At 37.1% G+C, this 25,772-nt stretch overlaps 1 protein-coding gene across 2 annotated transcripts in view; it reads right to left on the bottom strand.

The window, feature by feature from the left end:
• LOC134736184 (uncharacterized) overlaps positions 1–25,772 on the bottom strand; it is a 386,711-nt gene that overhangs the window by 113,590 nt on the left and 247,349 nt on the right. Inside the window, exon 4 of one of the 2 annotated variants that reach the window (XR_010120009.1) lies at positions 25,302–25,443. The exons of the other annotated variant lie outside the window; for it this stretch is intronic. The gene's annotated coding sequence lies outside the window, so the exon portion shown is untranslated. The remainder of the gene's footprint in view (positions 1–25,301; positions 25,444–25,772) is intronic. 2 annotated transcript variants of the gene reach the window in all.

The following is a 25,772-nucleotide window of genomic DNA, read 5'->3' as shown; positions in this document are numbered from 1 at the left end:
ACTATCTTATGTGTGTACATGTGTTTATGTGTGTGGGTATATTAATATATATCATTCAATAGATACTTAAAAATATTGCACAAAAAAAATCAAAATGGACAATTCACCGTCAAAGTAATGCCAATAAGGTCAAGTAGACAAACGTGTTTTGTTTTTCATTTTTGTTATTTAAGTTCCTACATTGAACTGTATAATTTCTAGTGGTGGGTATTACCACTTATATTCTCATCCCAAGGTACATCACTATATCTTGTAAAAAAAAAAAAAAAAAGTTTTCTTCTGTTCTTCCGCCTTGCAAAGTAGTCAAGGGTTTTGCTGTTATCATGTGGAACAATTTAAACCTTTAGCATTCCTGGTTCTCAAAGCAATCTTCCTAGTGACCACATTCAAGGCAGTGTGGCATGGTAAAAAAGGGTCCTAACAGTGAGTCAAATAATGTGATTTTAAGTCATAACTCTACTAATTGTAAATTTAGGCAAGACCTGTCACACCCCTGAGCCTATTTCCTTATCTGTAAAATAGGGTTAATAACCCTTGACCTGTTTTTCTCACAAGAGTTTAGAAAGGGTATCTGAGAATGGGCTTTACAAACTTTGAAATACTGAGTAGAGGAATGAATAGCTATTATTATGGCTAAAACTGTTATTCTTAAGCATTCTTCTTAAGCATGTCTCATGCTTAAGAAGCAGCTCCAGTGATGAGTTCTTTGGTACAGTGAGGCAAGGAAGGAAAAATACAAGATTCCAACACCCACCTGTCCCATGACATACTTCATTCATGAAATTCATGATGGAAATTTAAAATATTTTCTTAGATTTCCCATTAGAAATATATTGGCTTCAAAGGAGGTAAAAGTCAAGATGTAACAGAAATTTTTATTCTAATTTGTTCTGAAATATGAGTTTTCAATCATCATGATTCCTTAAATTAGAATGTATCTGCAAAAATAGATACATGCAAGCAGTTTTTTCCTAAATTTTTTTTCATGTAAGAGTATGCAGCCTGCTATGTAATGTCACACATTAAAATAACATTGGCATAGAGTGGGGGTAAAATCCTTTCTCTGGAAATAAGCATATGCTATTAAAATTATATATCATTTGTAGCCAACTACTAGAAAAGACTCCACACTGAAGTGTTTCAGTTCAGGATTAATTTGGAGTATTGTGACATTGTGCTAAAAGCATAGGACTAGGAGGCAAAAGACTTGAGTTCTACTTCCAGATATTTTACTAACTAAACTGGGGACTTGAATAAGGCATTTACTTCCATGAGCCTTAATTTTCTTATGTGTAAAATATATTAGACACCACATGCCCACTTGCCTGTTTCATTAGGTCCTTATAAGGCTTGAAGTTTTAATAAAAATATCTCTGAAAAGAGCTGTGTCAACTATAATATGAGATACAGAAATAAAGAATTAAGAAAATGTTCTTAAATGAGCTTTACATGCAAGTTCATAATTAGCTATTTTCCACAGTTTCTTTACCATATGTGTAACCCATGGAGACATGTTGGTAATTCTGTTTTTCATACGACTATCTTAATGATAAGATAATAATAACCTTGACCTTAATAATAAGCCAGATAAAGGAGAATCAAATATGCTTTTCATCTTATTCCTCTCCACGTGGGGTTTCTGAAGAGAGTTCAGCTTCCCCAAATCATGCAAACTTTGGGTGCTCTTACAAAGCTATATTTAGAGAAAGCCACCAATATTGCTCATATACTAAGGTAGAAAGAAAATCTAAATTAAAAAGTATTAATGTTTCATCCTCTAACTATAAAATGAGTAGATATTAATAAAAAGAATATAAACAAGAATTTTATATGTTTATGTCCATAACTATCTTATGTGTGTACATGTGTTTATGTGTGTGGGTATATTAATATATATCATTCAATAGATACTTAAAAATATTGCACAAAAAAAATCAAAATGGACAATTCACCATCAAAGTAATGCCAATAAGGTCAAGTAGACAAATGTGTTTTGTTTTTCATTTTTGTTATTTAAGTTCCTACATTGAACTGTATAATTTCTAGTGGTGGGTATTACCACTTATATTCTCATCCCAAGGTACATCACTATATCTTGTAAAAAAAAAAAAAAAAAAGTTTTCTTCTGTTCTTCCGATATTTTACTAACTAAACTGGGGACTTGAATAAGGCATTTACTTCCATGAGCCTTAATTTTCTTATGTGTAAAATATATTAGACACCACATGCCCACTTGCCTGTTTCATTAGGTAGAAAGAAAATCTAAATTAAAAAGTATTAATGTTTCATCCTCTAACTATAAAATGAGTAGATATTAATAAAAAGAATATAAACAAGAATTTTCAATGTTAAAAATTCCTCAAACACAATTAACTTACAGGGCTATAATTAAGAATACAAGAGCAGACAATATAGAAAATGGCCTTGAAAACTCAATGTGTTTGTTAAATGCAGCAAAAGTAACTCTTAGAAGCAAAGTCATAATGTCATGCATTTCATCATAAAAAATTAGAAAAAAATAGCTGAATTTTTTTTTTTTTTTGTGAGACAGAGTCTCAGTCTGTCTCCCAGGCTGGAGTGCAGTATCACAATTTCGGCTCACTGCAAGCTCCACCTCCTGGGTTCATGTCATTCTCCTGCCTCAGCCTCCCGAGTAGCTGGGACTACAGGCACCCGCCACCACGCCTGGCTAATTTTTTTGTATATATATATATATACAAAATTTATATATACAAAAAATAATTTTTTGTATATATATAGTTATATATATAGTGTGTGTGTATATATATACACACTATATATATAAAACTATATATATATATATATATAGAGAGAGAGAGAGAGAGAGTAAAGACAGGGTTTCAACCTTGTTAGCCAGGATGGTCTCAATCTCCTGACCTCATGATCCACCCACCTCAGCCTCCCAAAGTGCTGGGATTACAGGTATGAGCCACTGTGCCCAGCCAAAAAATAGCTGAATATTTTAAGGGATTAAAAAAAAAGCCTGGGCCGGGCGCGGTGGCTCAAGCCTGTAATCCCAGCACTTTGGGAGGCCGAGGCGGGCGGATCACGAGGTCAGGAGATCGAGACCATCCTGGCTAACACAGTGAAACCCCATCTCTACTAAAAATACAAAAAATTAGCCGGACGTGTTGGCGGGCGCCTGTAGTCCCAGCTACTCGGGAGGCTGAGGCAGGAGAATGGCATGAACCCGGGAGGCGGAGCTTGCAGTGAGCCGAGATCGCGCCATTGCACTCCCGCCTGGGAGACAGAGCAAGACTCCGTCTCAAAAAAAAAAAAAAAAAAAAAAAAAAAAAAAAAAAGCCTGTCTTAGTTTCTTTTGTGCTGCTATAACAGAGTATTTGAGACTGGGCAATTTATAAAAAACAGAAATGCATATGTTTACAGTTCTGGAGTCTGGGAAGTTCAATATCAAGGTGTTGGCATCTGGCAAGGGCCTTATCTTCATGCTGCATCATCACATGGCAGAAGAGAAAAGAGAAGGGAGAGAGAAAGACAGACAGGCATTGGAACCGCAAAGGACTCCAAATAGCCAAAACAATCTTGAGGAACAAGAACAAAGCTAGAGGCATCACACTTTCTGATTCAAAATATGTTGCAAAGCTACGTAAGCAAAACAGCATGGCAGTGACATAAAGTTAGAGACATAGGCCAATGCAACCCAATAAAGAGCCCAGAAATAATTCCATGAATCTATGGCCAATTGACCTTCGACAAAGAAGCCAAGAAAACACAATGAAAAGATAGTCTTTGAACAAATGGCCCTGGAAAAACTGGATATCCACATGTGAAAAACATGAGATTGGACCGTTATGTTGCATGATCCACAAAAATCAACTCAAAATGGATTAAAGATTTAAATGTAAGAACTGAAATGGCAAAACTTTTAGAAAAAACAGGGAAAAGCTTCATCACATTGGTCTTGGTATAACACCAAATGCACAGGGAACATAAGCCAAAGTAGAAAAGTGAAACTGGCCAAGCACGGTGGCTCACGCCTGTAATCCCAACACTTTGGGAGGCTGAGGTGGGCAGATCACGAGGTCAGGAGATGGAGACCATCCTGGCTAACACAGTGAAACCCCGTCTCTACTAAAAATACAAAAAGAAATTAGCTGGGTGTGGTGGCGGGCACCTGTAGTCCCAGCTGCTCGGGAGGCCGAGGCAGGAGAATGGCCATGAACCCGGGAGGCAGAGCTTGCAGCGAGCAGAGATCGTACCACTGCACTCCAGCCTGGACAACTGAGCAAGGCTCCGTCTCAAAAAAAAAAAAAGAAAAAAGAAAAGTGAAACTATATGAAACTAAAAATCTTCTGCACCACAAAGAAAACAATCAATAGAGCAAAAAGGCAACCTACAGAATGGAAGAAAATATTTGCAAACCATATATCTGATAAGAAACTCATGCAACTCGTGGCAAAAAAACCAAATAACTCAATTTGAAAATGGCCAAAGGAGTTGAATAGACATTTCTCCAAAGAAGACATAAATGGCCAACAGACATATGAAAACATGCTCAACATCGCTCAATCATCTGGAAAATGCAAATCAAAACCACAGTGAGAGATTACTTCATAGATGTTAGTATGGCTATTGTCAAAAACAAAAGATAACAAGAGTTAGCAAGGATAAAATTGTGCAGCTATTATAGAAAACACTGCGGAGTTTCCTCAAAACATTAAAAATATAATAGAACTGCCATTTGATCCAGTAATCCTACTTTCGAATATTTATCAAAAAAATTGAAATCATGGTGTTGAGAATATATTTGTATTCATTCTCATGTTCATTGCAGTATTATTCACAATAGTCAAGAAGGGAAAACAAACTAAATGTCTATTGACAGATGAATGAATAAAGAAAATGTAGTATATACACACAGTGGGATATTGTTCAGCCTTAAAAAAGAAGAAAATCCTGCCATAAGCAACATCATGGATGAACCTTAAGGATATTAAGTGAAATAAGCCAGTCACAGAAGGACAAATACTGCATGATGACACTTATTAATATACGCAGTATCTAAATTAGTCAAACTCATAGAAGTAGAAAGTAGAATAGTGATTGCCAGGAGCTGAGGGAGGGGGCAAATGGGAAGTTCCTGTTAAATGGGAATAAGTAATTGAGAAAACACTAGAAGTGTCCCATTAGGAACAGAAACAAAATTTAAATGCCCGTTTTCACTGTTTACTAATCAATACTGCATTTCAGACTTACAAATGCAATGACACTTGAATAATTTTAGATATCAGGGAGGAAAAATAAAATGTTAATTTCAGGCAATATTATTGTATACCTAGAAAAAAATTTTAAATTTAAATCACCTATAAAATTATCAAAGTTGTTAAGAGTTCAACAAAGTAATCACTGATAAGATACTTATATAAATCCATAGTATTTCTCTATTCCATTTCTATATCATTAAATGTAGCCAGAAATTAAAATAAAAACAATTTATACCAACAACAAAAATGTAAAATAGAGATGTTTTAAAGGAATGTAAAATTTATGTTAAACTGTGAATAAAAATTCTGGAAAGAAAAGAATAAATATTATAAAGATGAAAATCCTTCACAGGTTAATCTATAAATTAAAGCAATTCAAAAGTGAATCTTAACTATTCCTTATATAACTTGAAAAAATTATTTTTAAATTCATTTGCAGTGGAACTTCTTTTTTAAATTGAATCAAATTAGCAATCCCTGATGCAGTTACTTCCAAAAGCCCAATAAAATTACCAAGAAAGAGGAGAAGCCCAAAATTAAAAACAACTCACAAGACTGAGACATGTAGACAAGCTGGTTGCCAGAATCCAAAAGGAATTTTCACTATCTACAAGTCCTATGGAGCTGAATTGAGAGATACAACTGGTGGCTTCCTTCTGCTTAACAACAATAATAAAATTTTTTAGAAGTCCAAATAGCAGTTAAAATAAAATATAAGGACACTTGTCTCTCATTCACAATATTTTCCCTGGCTCAGAAAACTAAGGTCAGGACCAACCAGATTGTTGAGTAGCCATCCTTTTGTTATTATGATATTCCTTTTTTATGACTTTTCTTTCAACCTTCTCTTCTATCTACAGTCATTCAGAGAAGGCACTTCTAGGAAAATGTTGTTACAAAGGGGGTGTTTTACTGTAATAAAAAAGCATAACTAGGCCGAGCGCGGTGGCTCACGCCTGTAATCCCAGCACTTTGGGAAGCCAAGGCAGGCAGAACATTTGAGGTCAGGAGTTCAAGACCAGCCTGGCCAACATGGTGAGGCCCTGTCTCTACTAAAAGTACAAAAATTGGCTGGGCACGGTGGCTCATGCCTGTAATCCCAGCACTTCGTGAGACCAAGGTGGATGGATCACGAGGTCAGGAGATCGAGACCATCCTAGCTAACACGGTGAAGTCCCATCTCTACTAAAAATACAAAAATTAGCTGGGCGTGGTGGCATGAGCCTGTTGTCCCAGCTACTAGGGAGGCTAAGGCAGGAGAATCGCTTGAACCTGGGAGGCGGAGGTTGCAGTGAGCCAAGATCGTGCCACTGCACTCCAGCTGGGCGACAGAGCAAGACTCTGCCTCAAATTAAAAAAAAAAAAAAAAAAAATCGCATAAGTGGCTGGAATGGAAATTCTCCTTCAGAAAAGGATTATAGGCAGGTGGGAAAAAAAAGAAAAAGCCTTGGTACAGCAAATTCATTTGGAGGAATACAGTCTGTCATTTACTCCATTGGTTCAGAGTACCAGAAAACCAGAAAGAGAAAACAGAAGATAGCACCTCTGGTGAGCAGAATCATAATATATGAATGCTGGAAAAACACTAGAATTGGGCTCAGAATTGAATGCTACCAATTGTAGATTTAAGAAGGGATTTGGTATAGAAGACAGAAGAGGGAGAAGCCATGCATTTCAATTTTGTAAGTTCTCTTATAGATAATTCTCTTATTTGAAAATGAGTAAATAAAACACACACACAAACATACATAACACAAGCCCTACAAAAAAGAATGCAGAAGAAGTGAGGAAGTTTATTATTCCAAAAATTAAAAGAAGGAGCAATTTTCTGTAGATAATCTTCACAAGAGACAGAGCCATTGTTAGAAAATTTTGTGTGATATTTTTGTTCAGGTGCAAAAATTAGATTTCCACACAAGATGATCAGAGAGCCATAAAAAACAGGGGAAAAAAGGAGACATGACAAAATAATGGGGAATAAATTTAGATCTCACCAAAAAATTATGAAATTGACATATCCCCTTCCCTCAAATGTTGCCTGGCCCAGTTGGTTTTATGGGTGCATTTTGCCAAAATTTCAAGGAATAGATAATTTCTAACTTACACAGGTTGTTTCAAAAATATAGAAAATGGAATAAAGCTGTCTAAATCATTTTCTAAAACTAATATAATCTAATTTTCACAACTGGATAAGATCAGAACAAAAAATTAAACTGTTGACCCCACTACCTCTGAAAATATAGATGCAAAATTCTAAATGGAATATTAACTGAATTCAAAATATATACTTAAAAATTACATCATGATCATATGGGTTTTTCCACAGGAATTCAAATAAAATCTGTCATTGTAATTCACCATACCAAGTAATTAAATTAGAAAAATCATATGAATATATCAATGGATTTTTTTAAAGCATTTGGAAGAGACTGATCTCAAGAATGACTGAGTAAAGATGTCTGAAAATTTGCTCCTTCAAAAAGCAACAACAACAACAAAACAAACAAACAGGAAAAAATGTGAAAAATCAAACTTTTTAGAACTTTGGAGAGTAATCAAAGATTTACAACAATCCAAGGATCATTTATTCAAGAAAAGTAGAAGGGCTGGGTGCAGTGGCTCACACCTCTAATCTCATCACTTTGAGAGGCTGAGGTAGGAGGACCACTTGAGGCCAGAAGTGCAAGACCAGCCTGGGCAACATAGGGAGGCCTCGTTTCTACATAAATTTAAAAAGTTCACCAGGCATGGTGGTCCTCACCTGTGGTCCCAGCTACTCAAGAGGCTGAGTTGGGAAAATTGCTTGAGCCTGGGAGGTCAAGGCTGCAGTGAGCTTTGATTGTGCCACTGCACTCCAGCCTGCTAGACAGAGCAAGACCCTGTCTCGAAAAGAGGAAAGAAAAGAAAAGAAAATTGGCTGAACCTCAATATGAACAGTATGTTTTGTGGTGTTTCCCTTGCCCTATTTACATCTTCCTCTCCCATGGTAGTCTTGAAAACCAATAGCCTGGCAATCACGGTAACTGTGAAAACCAGTATCCTAGCAGCACTGGAGGGTGCCAACAGGTTTGGAGCTGCCCAAAAGCCCAACTCCAGGGAATTGTTATTTGATGTGTCTAGCACTTTCCTTGGTAAAATTCATTTGCTGAACTCATCTTTATCTGACATGATTCAGAATTTGGTAAGTGAGAAGAATCTTTTCCTGAAGCATTTAGTGTTCATCATTTAACATTGCAGCTGCCTATAGTATTGAGAAGAGTTGGGGCAAACAAAAAGCTGACCAAACAACATAACAGTAAAATCTGAGGAATGAAATGTCCATAAGGGCTTTGAAAAGCTCCAACTGGATGCTTGAAAATCCAGAAAGCTACAGGCATGTACAGAGCAATGCCCAGGAAAGACCTAAAAACGACCTGACCTATCACCTCCAAACCTGAACGTGAGGTTCTGTATAAGCAGGAAGTAAAGGCCAAGGTAGAGTTGTAAATTGCCTGGCTGAATGTTAAAGGGATGCGCAGCACACAGAGTCCCTTAGCAAAGGCTGGAAAAATTACTGACAAGCTATTTAAGTACTGTCCAAATAATAGCTAATTATTAAGCTATCTAAGCAGAGACTTCAGTAGCCACACACAAGACAGAATATAGGCTTTACAGAATTAGTATAGGAAACCCAATAAACAACCAAACAGCAACAATGACAACAAAGAGCAACAACAAACTTGGGAGTGGGATTTGATTCCCAGAGTTAAATTATTTTAAATCCATGTATAGTTCTCAACAAAAAATTATGAAACATTCAAAGAAAGTATGGCCTATACACAGACAGAATAAAACAGCAGTCAATAGAAACTATCCTGAGGAAGCTCAGGGATTGAACTTTCTAGATAAAGACTTTACATTGGTTATTGTAAATCTGTTTAAAGAATTTTTTTAAAGCCATGTCTAAAGAACTAAAGGAAAGTATGAGAAAATGCCTCCCCAAAGAGAGAATATCAATAAAGAAATATGATGAATTATTTTTTAAAACAAATAGATGTGGCGTATGGGGTATATGAGTAATCTCTATGTCTTCAACTCAATTTTTCTGTGAACCTAAAACCACTCTAAAAAGTTAATTTCATAAAAAAAATAGAAATTCTGGCATTGGAAAATAAAATAACTTCAAAGAAAATTTCATTAAAGGGTCTTAACAATACATTTGAGTTAGCAGAACAAATAATCAGTGAATTTGAAGTTTCATCAATTGAGATTATCTAATCTAAGGAAATGAAAGAAAAAAGAGTGAAGAAAAATAAGTAAATCTTCAGAGACATGTGGAACACCATCAAGCATAGCAACACACACAAAATTAATCTTAGAAAAAGAAAGAGAAAAAGAAGCATAAAGAATATTTGGAGAAATAAAGGTCAAAAACAACAATCTAAACATCCAAGAAACTCAGCAAACTGCAAATATGATCCACTCAAAGATATCCACACCAAGACATAGCATAATCAAACTGTCAAACGTCAAAGACAAAGACAGCATCTTTAAAACAGCAAGAGGGAAGATATTTATCACATTCAAGATATCCGCAATAAGATTAACAATTGATTTACCTTCAAAAACTAAGGAGAACAGAAGGCAATGAAATGACATATTTAAAGTACTCAAAGAAAGACTGTAAACTGATTATTGGTCCAAGATGGCTAAGTAGATGCAGCCAGGAGGAACATTTTCCACTGCAAGACTGTGACATCAGGAAGATTGAGGTACTCCTAGCAGATCTTCAGACAGAAGGCATTGAGAGAGAATGGAGAAAGGACACAGATGCCAGGCTAAAGCCAGAGGAAGCTGGGAACCCTACATAAGGTTAACATGGCCTGGAACTCGTTCTGGTCTCTCCACAACTGCAGAAGGGGTGAGTTGAACAGGCAAGGAGCAACCCACTCTCACCATGGGCCTCTGGAATCCTGGCAGGAGGGGACCTCTTGTCCATTGCAGACACTTGAGTTGGCAAGAAGAGCTGCTTAGAGAAGTGGTAAAGGCAGAACTCCAGCCTGTACAGAGCTCAGAGGGTTTGGTGTAGGAGTGTCTGTAGTGGAACACAGCCAGGGACACCCATCCCCCTAGGCTTGACTTGCTCCCGTAGGAGACTTTAGCCCTAGGCGAGCTGTTGGATCTAAACTCTGCAAGGCAGTCTTGCCAATGAGATGGGCCAATCCAACTGGTGAATCCCCCACTCTACTGGCCTCTCCTGGGGTCCCAGCTCAGCCATGTCTCTTGCAGTACAGCCTCCAGGTACCTCCTGGGGGCCCACATCATAGTTCCTGCACTGGAAGACTGGGTCTGACCAGCGAGACCTCCAGCAGAGCGGCCCTGCACATACACATTACCAACTCACCCATGCCCTCCTCCCACTGTAGCCTCCTTCTTGCCTCTTGACCTGCATGCACTCGCCCACAACCACTCCCCACATCGCTTTGCTGGCACCTATGTACACAGGCAGACCTTGCCTTACCTTCCCCACCAGCCCCACCAGAAAGCATGTACACATGCACCCTGCCCCATGCCACTGCTGCCAGCACGAGTGCACCTCACCTTGTGCCCCACCCCCATACCATTATTGTTGTCTGGGTGTTGGCAGGCATGGAGCCCACCAGCCCTGCCTCCACCAGCACCCCTGGCATTGCCACTGCTGCCAGCATGAAACAAGGCAAAGAAAACAATGGACCAGCCCCCACCTTGAGCAGCCACCAGCACCCATGAGAATGTGCACAGAAGGCACATACAGTCCTGAGCCCCCAAGCACCCTGCCCCAGGGCTATCACCACCACCAGTGCAAACATGCACACAGTCACTGGTGGGGTCCCTCTCCCCCTCAAGCCAGACTGCCACTGCCACTGTTACAAATGACTATGTAGAGGCTGGCACTCTGGCACCCACTAGCACCCTGCCACAGCTGACAAGCATGTACCTTGCTGCACTGCTGCTAGCACATGTGAAGGAGGATGAATCCTTCTTCTGCTGCTCTACAAAGCACTTGGCTGGCACCACCTATGGGAGTGTTGTGAGCAGCAGGCTAGGAGTACATTCGCTTCCCCAGTGCAGCAGTTCCTAACCTCAAGGAGCTACAGAACAAAGCCAGGGCCTGACACAAGTCCCCCAGAGTTAGAGCATGCAGTCTAGAAGTCTTGAGCTCAACCTTGGCCCCCTAAAATCTTTCAGAAACAAAGCCAGTCAATTGAACCCACCTTATACCACAATCAAACCCCAAGGTTATCAAATAGGGTAAAAGAGAGAAAAAAAAAAACTCCATCCAAAGGACAGCAGCTTCAAAGACTGAAGGAATATCAACCCATAAAGGTGAGAAAGAACCAGGCAAGAACTCTGACAACTCAAAAAGCAAGAGTGTCTTCTTTCCTCAAAATGACTGCACTACATCTCCAGCAAGGACTCTGAACTGGGCTGAGATGACTGAAATGACAAAAATATAATTCAAAATATGGATAGGGATGAAAATCATTGAGATGCAGGAGTATGCTGAAACCTAATCCAAGGAAACTAAGAATCACAATAAAACAACACAGGAGCTGATAGACAAAATAGCCAGTATAGAAAAGAAGATAACTGACTTGATATAGCTGAAAAACACACTATAAGAATTTCATCATGCAACTGCAAGTATTAACAGCAGACTAGACCAAGTTGAGGAAAGAATCTCAGAGCTTTAAGACAGGCTTTCTGAAATAAGACAGTCAGGCAAGAATTAAAAAAAAAAAAAGTATGAAAAGGAATAAACAAAACCTCCGAGAAGTATGGGGTTATATTGGTGTCCCTGAAAGACTTGGAGAGAGTGTAAGCAACCTGGAAAACATACTCCAGGATATCACCCATGAGAACTTCCCCAACTTAGCTAGAGAGGCCAATATTCAAATTCGAGAAATCCAGAGAACCCCAGTAAGATACTCCACAAAAATATCATTCCCAAGACATATCAGATTCTCCAAGGTTAAAATGAAGAAAAAATGTTAAAGGCAGCTAGAGATAAAGGTCAGGTCATCCACAAAGGAAAGCCCATCAGACTAACAGCAGACTTCTCAGCAGAAACCCTACAAGCCAGAAGAGATTGACAGCCAATATTCAACATTCTTAAAGAAAAGAAATTCCAACCCAGAATTTCATATCTGGCCAAACTAAGCTTCAGAAATGAAAGAGAAATAAGACCCTTTTCAGACAAGCAAATGCTGAGGAATTTCATTACCATGAGATCTGCCTTACAAGAGCTTTGGAGGGAAGTGCTAAACATGGAAAGGAAAGATTGTTACCAGCCACTACAAAAACACACTTAAATACATAGACTAGTGACACTATAAAGCAATCACACAAACAAGTCTGCATAATAACTAGCTAACATCATGACGACAGGATCAAATCCACACATATCAATACTAGCCCTGAGTGTAAAGGGGCTAAATGTCCCAGTTAAAAGGCACATTGTAACAAGCTGGATAAGGAACCAAGGCCCATTGGTATGCTGTCTTTGAGAAATCCATCTCACATGTAATGACACCCATAGACTCAAAACAAATAGAGAAAAATCTACCAAGCAAATGGAAAACAGAAAAAGGAGGGTTTTCAATCCTTCTTTTTCAGACAAAACAGAATTTAAACCAACAAAGATCAAAAAAGACAAAGAAGGATATTACATAATTGTAAAGGGTTCAATTCAATGAGAAGACTTAACTATCTTAATATACATGCACCAAACCCAGGAGCATTCAGATTCACAAAGTGAGTCCTTAGAGACCTTCAAAGAGACCTAGACTCCCACACAGTAATAATGGGAGACCATCACTCCACTGACAGTATTAGACAGATCATTGAGGCAGGAAATTAACAAAGACATTCAGGACCTGAATTCAACATTGGACCAAATGGATCTGATAGATCTTTACAGAACTCACCACGCCAAAACAGCAGAATATATATTTTTCTCATCTGCATATGGCACATACTCTAAAATTGACCACACGCTGGGACATAAAACACTCCTCAGCAAATGCAAAAGAACTAAAATTATACCACTCTCTCAGACCAGAGTGCAATAAAAATAGAAATCAAGACTAAAAAAATCACTCAAAACCATACAACTACATGGAAATTAAACAACGGGCTCCGGAATGACTTTCGGGTAAATAAATGAAATTAACACAGAAATCAAGAAGTTCTTTGAAACAAATGAAAACAAAGATACAATATACCAGAGTCTCTGGGACACAGCCAAGGTAGTGGTAAGAGGGAAATTTATAGCACTAAATGCTCACACCGAAAAGTTAGAAAGATGTCAAATCAACAACTTAACATCGCAACTAAAAGAACTAGAGAAGCAAAAGCAAACCAACCCCAAAGCTAACAGAAGATAAGAAATAACCAAAATCAGAGCTGAAGTGAAAGAGACTGAGACACACAAAATCATTCAGAAGGTCAATGAATCCAGGAGCTTGTTTTTTGAAAAAATAATAAGATAGGTAGACCACTCCCTAGAATATATTAGAGAAAAGATACAAATAATAAACACAATTAGAAATGACAAAGGGAATATTACCAGTGACCCCACAGAAATACAAATAACCATCAGAGACTCCTATGAACGCCTCTATGCACACAAACTACAAAACATAGAAAAGATGGATAAATTCCTAGACACCTACACCCTCCCAAGATTGAACCAGAAATAAATTGAATCCCTGAACAGACCAATAATGACCTCCAAAATTGAACTGCCAAGGCAATCCTAAGCAAAAAGAACAAAGCTGAAGGCATCATGTTATCTGACTTCAAACTATACTCCAGGGCTACAGTAACCAATGCAGCATGGTACTGCTACAAAAACAGACACACAGACCAATGGGACAGAATAGAGAGCCCAGAAATAAGGTCATACACCTACAGTCTCTGATCCTCAACAAAGCTGACAAAAACAAGCAATAAGGAAAGAACTACCCATTCAATATATGGTGCTGGGATAACTGGCTTCACATATGCAGAAGACTAAAATCGGATCCCTTCCACAAACCATGTACAAAAATCAACTCAAAATAGATTAAAGACTTAAATGTAAAACTGAAAACTATAAAAACCCTGGAACACAACCTAGGCAGTACCATTCTGGACACAGGAATGGACAAAGATTTAATAACAAAGATGCTAAAAGCAATCATAAGAAAAGCAAAAATTGACAAATGGGATATAATTAAACTTAAGAGCTTCTGCACAGCAAAAGAAACTATCAACTGAGTAAACAGACAACCTACTGAATGGGAGAAAATATTTGCAAACTATGCACCCGACAGAGATCTAATATCCAGCATCTATAAGGATCTTAAGCAAATTTACAAGAAAAAAAAAAACCCCATTAAAAAGTGGGCAAAGTACATGAACAGACACTTTTCAAAATGAGACATATATGTGGCCAACAAGCATGTGAAAAAATGCTAAAAATCAAAACCACAGTGAGATACCATCTCACACCAGTCAGAATGACTATTACTAAAAAGTCAAAGAATAACAGATGCTGTTGAGGCTGTGGAGAAAAGGGCACTCTTATACATTGTTGGTAGAAGTGAAAATTAGTTCAACCATTGTTGAAAGCAGTACAGTGATTTCTCAAAGAGCTAAAAACAGAACTACCATTCAACCCAGCAATCTCATTACTGAGTATACACCCAAAAAATTATAAATCATCCTACCATAAATACATATGCACATGTATGTTCATTATAGCACTATTCACAATAGCAGAGACAAAGAATCCACCTAAATGCCCATCAGTTGTAGACTGGACAAAGAAAATGTGGTATATATACACCATGGAATACTACAGCTGTAAAAAAGAACAAAAACATGTCCCTTGCAGGAACATGAATAGAGCTGGAGGCCATTATCCTTAGCAAACTACTGCAGGAACAGAAAACCAAATACCACATATTCTCATTTATAAGTGGGAGCTAAATTATGAGAACACATGAATACAAAGATGGGAACAACAGACTCTGGGGCCTACTAGAGGGTGCAGGGCAGAAGAAGGGAAAAGAGCAGAAAAAATATCTATTGGGTACTAGGCATTGTACCTGGGTGATTAAATAATCTGTACAATAAACCCCTTGACATGAGTGTACCTATGTTACAAACCTGTACATGTAACTCTGCACATAGGTTCAAACCTGCACATAGTTCACTAAAATAAATTTTAATAAATAAAATGAATTATCCTTTTACCCCATTAATTATGATTATCTAGACTCTAATTGATTTTGACTTTGTTTCTGTTAACTATTCACATTTGAACTAACATTCTTATCCTAAATGACTCATAGGTTTAATTTTATACTTATGAAGGTCCTCATAGTTATTTACAAGAAAAAATACTGTAACTCAATAATTCTATATGCAGCAAAACTATCTTTCAAAAATGAAGGAGACATTAAGACATTCCCAGATAAACAAAAACAAAGAACTTGTCACTAGCAGAATTACCCTACAAGAAATACTAAAGGGATTCAGTCCTTCAGACTAAAATAACAGGACATTAGACTGTACCCACAAGAAGAAATAAGAGCACAGGTAAATATAAAAGATAGTATAAATGCATTTCATTTGTAACTCATTTCTTCTAATTTAAAAGAAAATCACATAAAGTAGTAATTTAAAAACTCTGTTCATTGGCTTATAAGGTATAAAGATGTAATTTGTATGATGATAATAGGGCAAAGGAGGGAGGAGAGAAAAAAGCTGTATAACAGAAAATTATTGTATGCAATTGAAATTAAATTGATATTAATTGAAAGTAGATTGTTATAAATTAAAATGTCCTTCTCCATGTTTATTGCGGTGCTATTCACAGTAACTAAGATATAGAACAAAATTAAATGTCCATCAATGAATAAACAGATAAGGAAAATGTGGTATATATACACAATGGAACATTATTCAGCCATAAAATAAAACCATGTCATTTGTGCAACATGGATGGAATTGGAGGTCATTATGTTAGTGAAATAAGCCAGGCACAGAAAGACAAATATTGCATGTTCTCACTAATATGTGGAAGCTAAAAAAGTTGATCTCATAGAGATAGAGAGTAGAATTATAGTTACCAGAGGCTGAGAAGGGTAGAGGTGGGGGATGAAGAGAGGTTGGTTAATGGGTGCAAACATACACTTAGATAGACAAAATAAGTTATATCTGTATAGTAGAGTGACTACAGTTAACAACAATTTATTATATATTTCAGAATAGCTAGAAGGGGAAATTTTAAATGTTCTTAACAAAAAGAAATGATAAATGTTGAAGTGATGGATATCCTAAATACCTTGATTTGATCATTACATATTGTATGCATGTATCAAAATACCACTGTGCCCCATAAATATATATGTTTATCATGCATTAATCAAAAATTTTTAAATAAAAAAAGTTAATTATAATCCTCAGACAACAACTAAGAAAATAACTCAAAAAGTATATAGTGAAAGAAATGACAAGGGAATTAAAATAGTACACTAGAAAATATCTACTTAACACAAAAGAAGGAAGTAATAGAACAACAGAGAAACAAAAAAGACAAGTTATATGGAAAACAAATAACAAAATACCAGATGTAACTCCTACCTTATGAGCAATTACATTTATAGTAAATGGATTAAATAGTCCAATCAAAAGGCAGAGATTGTTAAAATGGTTTAACAAAATAAGCCAATTACATGCTCTCCAACAGAAATACAGAATTGGTTCAAAGACACAGAGAGATTAAAAGGAAAGGGATAGAAACTGATATGCCATACAAACAGTAACCAAAATGGAGCTGAAGTGACTATTCTAATCCCAGAAAAAAGGCTTTAAGTACAAAACAATTAATAGAGACAAGGTAAAACGTTTTTAAATGAGAAAAGGGTCAATTCATCAGGTAGATATAGTAATTATAAACAGAGATGTACCTAACAACAAAATACATGAAGCAATAACTGACAAAATTGAAGGAAGAAATAGATAATTCAACATTATTAGTTGGAGAATTAAGTATTTCACTTTCAATAATGGATACAACACCTAGACATAAGAACAAAAAGGAAAGAGAGTACAATGGTAAATTTTATGTTACGTGTATTTTGCCAAAATTTTTTAAATTGGAGAAAAAGCCTTGAAAAATACTATTAAACAACTAGACCTAACAGATATCAACAGACTACTCCACCCAACAATAGCAGAGTACATATTCTTCTCAAGTCCATATGGAATATTCTCCAGGACAGGCCATATTTAAGGCCACAAAAAAGTCTCAATAAACTTAAAATTATTGAAATAATATGAAGTATGTTCTCTTTCCAAAACAGAATGAAATAGATAAACTATTATACTTAAAAATAGTACTCAGCAAGGTTGTCAGAAACAAGACCATCCTATGAAAATCAATAGCATTCCAGCACCAAATAGAAACTTTATTTTAAAATAATACATAGTTAGCAACAAAAAAAAATCTAAAAGGCCTTCTTACACCAAATTACCTCTGATCGGTGCCCTGCAGGCTCCACAGACTACAAGGGCCTCATGGGTCTTGACCACCTCCTCAATGCTGACCTCCTTCTTCATCCCAACCCCAAAGGTTCTAACAGCTATGGCTGCCTTCTCAGCCACAACTACTTTCTTGACCCCAACCTTGAAACCCCCACATTTCTGTTTATCTGACAGGAAAGTAAGAGGAGGGAAAGGAAAGGAAGGGAAGATGGAAATTTCTTTGTTGATGTAGTATGGAGATAAGAGCTCTTAAAAAAAGAGAGAGAGACTGATTTATGCATTGCTGAATTAAAATTTCTGCTGAATTTATATCTTTATTATGTTTTCTTACAAAAGTTATTTTAAAAAGAGTAGGAGAAATTATAAGGAAAATGTATAAGACTTGAAGGACTCCTGGTACCAACTTATGCAATAGTTGAGACTCTATTGTCTGCAGCTCAGAAAGCGACTTCTAGCATCTTAGGCATGCAAGAAAAAGTAATTAATTGGTTAAGCATCATAGATTCAATGAACCAAGTAATACACAGGCCACCAGGGAGAATTAGAACGAAACAGTTCCAAACATCACATTGGCAGGGCATTGCAAATGGGCTGACTGAGCTCCAACAACATTCCATACTTGGAAGACTTCTCTCAAGATTCAGAATTCTATAGCGAGTCTGATTGGCCTTTGTTGATTTCTGTGCTCATCCCTTGACCAGAAAAGCAGAGAAACAATGCTTTTGAGCTTCACTATTTAATAGATATGGGGCAACTTCTCAAAGGAAAAGGGATAACTTTACTAGAAAGGGAAAGATGTACTGGGTAGACAGAAGCAACAAATACCTATAATACGTTTTCTATAACAGTAATTATACTCACTCAAAGCAGAAGCCAACCCTCCTAGTGGTGAATTGCACATACCATCTATGAAAAGATCACAACCCAGAAGGCATATGCAACGGCCATGGATCTAATGAATAGGTGATCAGAAGACCTCCCAATGCTCTTGAAAGTACTGACACTGATTCCCTATTCTCTCACCTATGACCAGCCGGAGAGAACCATATTTTCTGGGCTTCCGGATGAATCCTATTCAAAATATTATTCACTGTGAGGCTATAATTATTAGTCCTTAACTTACTACTTACAGTAGCCCTCTTCTAAGCTGTTATCTCTCTGCCTGTTGTTTGGCTTAGGAAATTCCTGCAGGATCTGTCTTGACTTTGAACCTTTTTTATCTCACCTTATTTCTCTTATTCCCACTACATTAGTTAAAACAAAATTCCCCTTTCCTGTCCAGACACATCAGACAGATACCACTGATAAGACCCTTCCTGCTTACTGGCAAGAGCATATCAAAAACACCTAGACAGTTTTCCTAAAAGGAGACCATTAAAAAATAAATTCAGAACCTAAACCAAACTTCTAGGTGTAATTCATTTGACCTAGACTTCTTCAGTGAACATGCCAAGATCTTGTATGTAATGAAGCAGTACTGGTACATTAAAAGCCACTCATGCCACTCTACTGTTTAAAGCCCTTTGCCAGAAATAGAACAAAACTCAGACTCTTTAGACTGGCATCAAGATTCTTTACACTTGGGCTCTAAACTCTCTCTCCAGCCTAGTCAACCTACATCTCATGCGTACTCCAGCCACACTACACTATTTGTTACTGCCCAATATTGCACATGCATTTCACACCTCTATATCTTCCTATCTCTTGTTCCTTTGGCTTCGCCTGTCCTTCGTATACTACTTCCACCTGGAAATAATCTTCCCATCATTTAAGATCTACTTTGTGTTATCTTTTCTTCATCAGTCTTTCCCAGCAGGTTGCTCCCTCCTTCTCCCTTGCCAACCATGTTAATTTGTACATTCTTCTTGTTATTGCACTTGTACTGTTTACAGCCCTGCCTTTGTCATCAGATTAGGAATCCCTTGAGGTCAAATAATGAATTAAATTCACCCTTGAACCTCCAGCATCAAGCACAGTGGTTGGTACATAGTAAGCACTCACTATATATTTGAACAGCAAAGAACTTAATAAATCCAACTTGAGATAAGTTACCACCCATCAAGTTTTGTGGGATTCTAAATATCTAATAAACCATGAAGGCACTCAACATTCTCAGAAATGAAAATGAATGAAAAAAAAAAGAATTTTTCAGTCTTTTGTTTGACAAAATGTTGCTTGTATAGACATTGTATCTAAACAATAAGCTCCATACTCTAGCCACGCTCAGAGATATCTGCGCAACCTGACACCTCTCCTATAATTCTTCTTTCTACTCACAAACTAAAAATGTTTGAAGCCATTTCTCTATTCTCAGAAAATATACCCCATGCATGTCTTCTCTAATTCCTATATATTACAAGGTCAATTATTTATAGATCCACAGAGCTGGAATTGTCAGAGACTTTTTGTACTCATCATTTTATAGACAGAATAACTGGGCCTAAAGAGGTGAAATCACTTCCCCAAGGCCATAAAGCAAATCAGCAGCAGCACTAACCTAAGTCTGTTGCTTCCTAATCATCTTACCAAATATTCCTACAGAGATAAAAATTAATTCTCCCACCCACACATAAGCCTTGCAACCACTGGTTCACTTACAAATTATTCCAGGATAATTGTTAATAATTATTACTAAACATGAACAGATTTGGATACTAAATTGTAAAATAACAGATAAACCTGCACACACAAGTATTGCTACTAGTACAAAACTCCATGACACAGTTGACCAGTGTCCAACTTAATCAATAGGATCCTTTGGTTTGTTTGTGTCATATGTGTGTGCATATGTTTGTATGTGATTTTCCCCCTGATTTCTATTAGCATTGTACAAAAAAAGGAAGTTGAAAGTGTGAAGGCTTCTATTGTTGCACAGACATGTGACTCTTGTCTAAATGGCATTAAAATTGTTCAGACATTGAAATGAAAGCAAATGTGCCTGTACCTATCACATTACGTAGGAAAACCAATGTAGGCTGAGTTGCATGTTACCAAATGCCCCACATGTGACAAACAGAGAAAGTGACATAATCCAAGTATTCAGCAAAAGCAGCCCACAGTAACAAATGCATCATTTCTGAAGAGGAAGAGAGAGCAGATGGCTCAGCAAGCAATTGTGGAACAGCCAGCTTCCCCCTCCGCACCTCCAAAACCAAATTGCCTCCCAGTATCTCATCCTAGGCACTGGAGAAACTCAGAGGCAAAACGCTCAAGCACCACAGTAGCAGCGGCCAGGGCAGAAGTCTCAGGTCATGGTGCCCTGAGCTTGGACCCAGATGACCTGAGTTCACAGCAAGATTCTGCTTCTTGCTTTCTATGTTACCTTAAACAAGATACTTAATTTCTTTAAATTTTATTTCCTCATCTATGCTATATGGGATCAGTAAGACTCCATAATGTTCTAGGACATATTGACATGAAAGTGCTTCATGAACTACAAAGTACTCAACAAATGTTAAACTTCACTAATTAAAATGTACCGATTGGTTAGAACTAATACAAGCCAATCTGAAACCTAATAGCATATATCATACACAGTGTATGGAGAGCCCTAGCCCTAGTTGATCACAGCTTCACAGATCCTTTTTAAGAGTGGGTCAGTGAATTGTGGTTCTCTCTGCTAAAAAGTCATCATGACTATCCTTCTATCTTAAGGGTGGGATAAATCTATTCCATTCATTCCTCATTCAACAGTGGATGCTCAACATGTATTGAACATCCACTGTAAGCCATGCACTAGCTAAGTGACAAAAGATACAGTAGCTGAGGCCCTTTGGATGCTAATTTTTCTTGAGGATAATTATCTCTTTTTCTTTTATTGTTATTGCTTAAAGGGCAAACACCATGGAAAATAAAATAAATATTTAACTACAGCAAGAAAGACTAGAGTCAGATATTTCTGGATTATTTGTTGCATCAGACTAAGAAATAATAATGGCTTATATTGCTAGTACTTAAAAAAAAAGCTACCATAGATTTTAACTGACTTAATTATCATACTAGCTGTATGAAATAGGAATGATTTCCCACTCTTATGAAGCCTAAATGCAAATCTGAGTCTAAAACACTCTCCACTGTACCATATTGTCTCTCATTTTAACACCAAGGGTTATCAAGGTGGGAAAAGAAAAGTATCTTCTGGCAAGATAAATCATAATTGTTTTCAATACTCTAGTGTACATTGTTGAGACAGAGAGATTCCAGGACTTCACTGCCCTCAAACAGCTAAAACAGCTCTTTAGATAAAAACAGCTAAAACAAGCATTAGAAAAACCATAAAAGTGGGACTGAGTAATTTCAATAATCCCTTTTGCTGGTGTTTTAATCCCACACAATACATGTATTTTATTTGTTTATTCACTGACATTCTGCTAACTGCAGGAGGAACTCCCAAAAGCTGAGACTAGACTAAATTATTAGAACACTACTAATTGGCGGATCAATAAAGTACTCCATTCTGTTTGCATAAATAGACATTTTGATGGCAATCCTTTGCTTTGATGGCAACCAAAATAGATTAACTGGATCTTTAATAGATGTATATAATAAAAGCCACAGACAATATGCCCTGAAGATCGTCAATCTCGTATTCTGGCAGATGGTAGAAATGGAGGAAGGGGAAAAGGAAGGGAAAGAACATTCCTGGAGCAGCTGTTGCATGTGGGTACCACAGTGGGCATTTTACATATTTTAACTCTTTGCAGTTTCATCCTAACCCTACATACAATTTTATAGATGAGGAAACAGAGGCTCAGAAAAGTTAAGACCAGTCCCATCTCTTCACTTGGCCCTACATTATCTTTCAAAATACTCTGATGCGGAAAGGCCAGAGCACACGTGTGTTATAGAGGAGCACCTTGGCTCCTGATGCTCCTTAGAGAGGCCAGGACTTGTGTGTCATGATTCAGGGATTGGACTTGCTGCCAATGTCACAGATGGTACACTTGAGATCCCCTAGCCTATGTACAGAGTAGTCCCCAAGAGAGGGAAGGGTAAAGATGAAGCCTTAGAAACACAAAATTAGGACATATAGAGGGAGAAAGAGAAACACAAGATGTGAAAGAACAACAAAAGTGCAAATCCATGGCAGTCAAGGATGTGTTAAGAAAGAGTAGGTGGTCAAAAGCTATGATGGTCACTAGAATAAAGGCTAAGAATTGACCTCAAGTTTTAGGATAAAGTCTCTATTATCCTGCAAGACCAGAATATTGGTAAAATTGGTGGAATTAACTATTTTTTTAATGATTATAAAACATGACAATGCATTTTATGATGGAAAATGGGTAAGCACATAAAAATACCCTTGAACAATGTGGGGGTTAGGGGTGCTGACATCCCCATACAGTCAAAAAGCCACATATAACTTTGGCCTCCCCCGAAATTTAACTAGGTTAACTATGTTGACCAGAGCCTTACTGATAACATAGTTAATTAACATATATTTTTCATTTTGTGTGTATTATATACTGAATTCTTATAATAAAGTAAGCTAGAGAGAACACATTATGAAGAAAATCATAAGGAAAAGAATATATGTACTATTCATTAAGTGGAAGTGGATCTTCATAAAGGTCTTCATCCTAATCATCTTCTTGTTAAGTAGGTTGAAAAGGAGGAGGAAGAAGAGGGGTCAGTCTTGCTGTTTCATGGGTGGCAGAAGTGGAAAAAAATCCACATATAAGTGGACCCATGCAGTTCAGACCTGTGTTGTTCAAGAGTTAACTGTTTAAAGGTGGGGGGAGGTAAAATCACCATAATTCCACCCTGACATGATTGACTTTTTAAAAAATCGTTAACATTTCAGCATATTTTCTCCTAATGTTCTTCTGGGAACTTTTTACACAGTTAAAATCATACTGACTGTGTAATTTCGTATGCTATTTTTTAGTTTAACATTGTCTAGAACATTTGCCCAAGTCTTTAAAAACTCCTATCACTAATCTTGAATGCCACTGAACCACAGACATTGAGGGTAAGCTCAGTGCTTTATTCTTTTTGTATATTTCCACAGAAATCAGCACAGTCATTTTCAGAACAGAGATATTCAAAAAAAATTGTTGAATGGAATTGCAGCACCAGTGCACTCTCATCTTCCCTTAATTTATCAGTCATCCGATGCCCCTTGTCTATGGTTCATTTTATGGAACATTGTGTCGGCTCTCAGGATGTTTTATATAATCTGTTTCAGGCTCTCCCTAACTGGACACTGTGTGTCATGAGAGAAAGAAATTCATACCTTGAATTCCTCTTCTATCTTTTGCTTTCTATCTTCACCAACAGTGCCTACCATAATGTTCCTTCCACAGAAGATAATTTAATCTCATTACATTAAAGATACATCTATAAAAATTCAAAGAAGCAGAATATGTTTTATTTATACTGGTGATGCTTCTAGCACCAATAAAGCCTTTATATGTTTTCCTAAAGCATAGTCCCTAGTCTCATATCCTCTGTTTTCTTTCTTTCTCTTCCCTTTACAGTAGATTGAAACTGTATATACATATATATAAATCAGAAACTACAACCTTCATGATCTTTTTTTGGAAGACAACTTTGTTGAAGAGAGATTACAGAGGGGCAAGAATGGAAACAGGAAGACCAATTGGGAGTCTCTTGCAAAAATCCAGAATCTATTACTTCCGAGAGCAGAACTTCATGTGTAGAAGTCATAGGCAGACATATGGAATGGGCTGCCTCAGGAGGCAGTGAGCTTTCTGCCACTGGAGGTGCACAAATAGAGAATCACTTGGCAAGGACATGGACAAGGTTGGCCTTACAACCTAAAAGTCATTTCCAACATTGAGACTCCATGATCGTTGCCTAGAGTATCTCATGCCCTCAACAGCCTAATAACCCCACAAACATGTTCACTCTTTATTTTTATTATACAAGCATGGTATAATCACCATAGAAAATCAGAAGTTAGAGATATTAGATAAGCAAAAAGAAATAAAAATACAGTCCCAACATCCAGATATAGTCATGATTAGGACCTAAGCAGGTGTGTACGTGTGTGTGTGTGTGTCCCCTATTACATTAACTTGTCAGATGTATCATTAGACACATGATAGAAAGCATGGGTCTTTTCCTAACTAAACAAAATTTCCATCTTTATGGTATTTTATAATCTTCTTTTAAAATTCAATATATAATGAATATAGTCCCCTGTCAATTTATATTTCTTGTGAGAGTCAGAAACTTCCTATAACAGCCTTGAAGTATAGAGTTACGTAAATAAAATAGAAACTGGCAGGATACTCATAGTCTTAGGAGATTTAGGTAATGAGATAATAGCATTACTCCATGAATGCCTCCCACTAGTTCTAAGTGGAATATTTGAACTGTCTCCCATTATAATATTTCACAGTCCTCTCCCAGTTTCAGCACTCTTCCCTCCATCATCATAACAAGCTATATCCCATGTCAAGTGATAGGAACATAATCAAAAGAGAGTGAAGAAACATCTGTTAGCCTAATTGAGCCTCAGAGGTCTCATCTTACCTTTCCCTTGTAATGTCTGGGCATCTAATGATATTATAACCATCATTCATCCCATAAGAGCTTAGAAGTTTCCAAGTGTCTCAGGTTTATTCATCATCTTAGTACCAAGGGGAACATCTCAGTAGGTCCTTAGATGTAGCATCTGTAGATTCATTTAAAAACAAATATTTACTGAGTATCTACTATGTGCCAGGCACCATACTCAACAATTGGGATAAAGCAGTAAGCAAAAGATGAAAAATATCTGTCTTCATGAAGCTTTCATTCTTGTTGTAGGAAACAGACAATAAAAACTAAGTTGGCTGTATGGTGATAGATGCTGTGGCAGGAATGAAAGTAAGAAAGGAGGATAAGTAAAGACATGAAGGAGGAAAGGGGGTATAATTTTAAATAGCATGGTCAGGAAAGTCCTAAATAAAAAGGATGGCTTTACAGCAAAGACCTGAAGTAGAGAAGGACGGAGTCTCACGT

Source organism: Symphalangus syndactylus, chromosome 3 (genome assembly GCF_028878055.3).
Source record: "Symphalangus syndactylus isolate Jambi chromosome 3, NHGRI_mSymSyn1-v2.1_pri, whole genome shotgun sequence".
Classification (NCBI taxonomy): domain Eukaryota; kingdom Metazoa; phylum Chordata; class Mammalia; order Primates; family Hylobatidae; genus Symphalangus; species Symphalangus syndactylus.
Note: the sequence above shows the minus strand (reverse complement) of the source record. Positions and strands in the feature narration are given on the sequence as shown.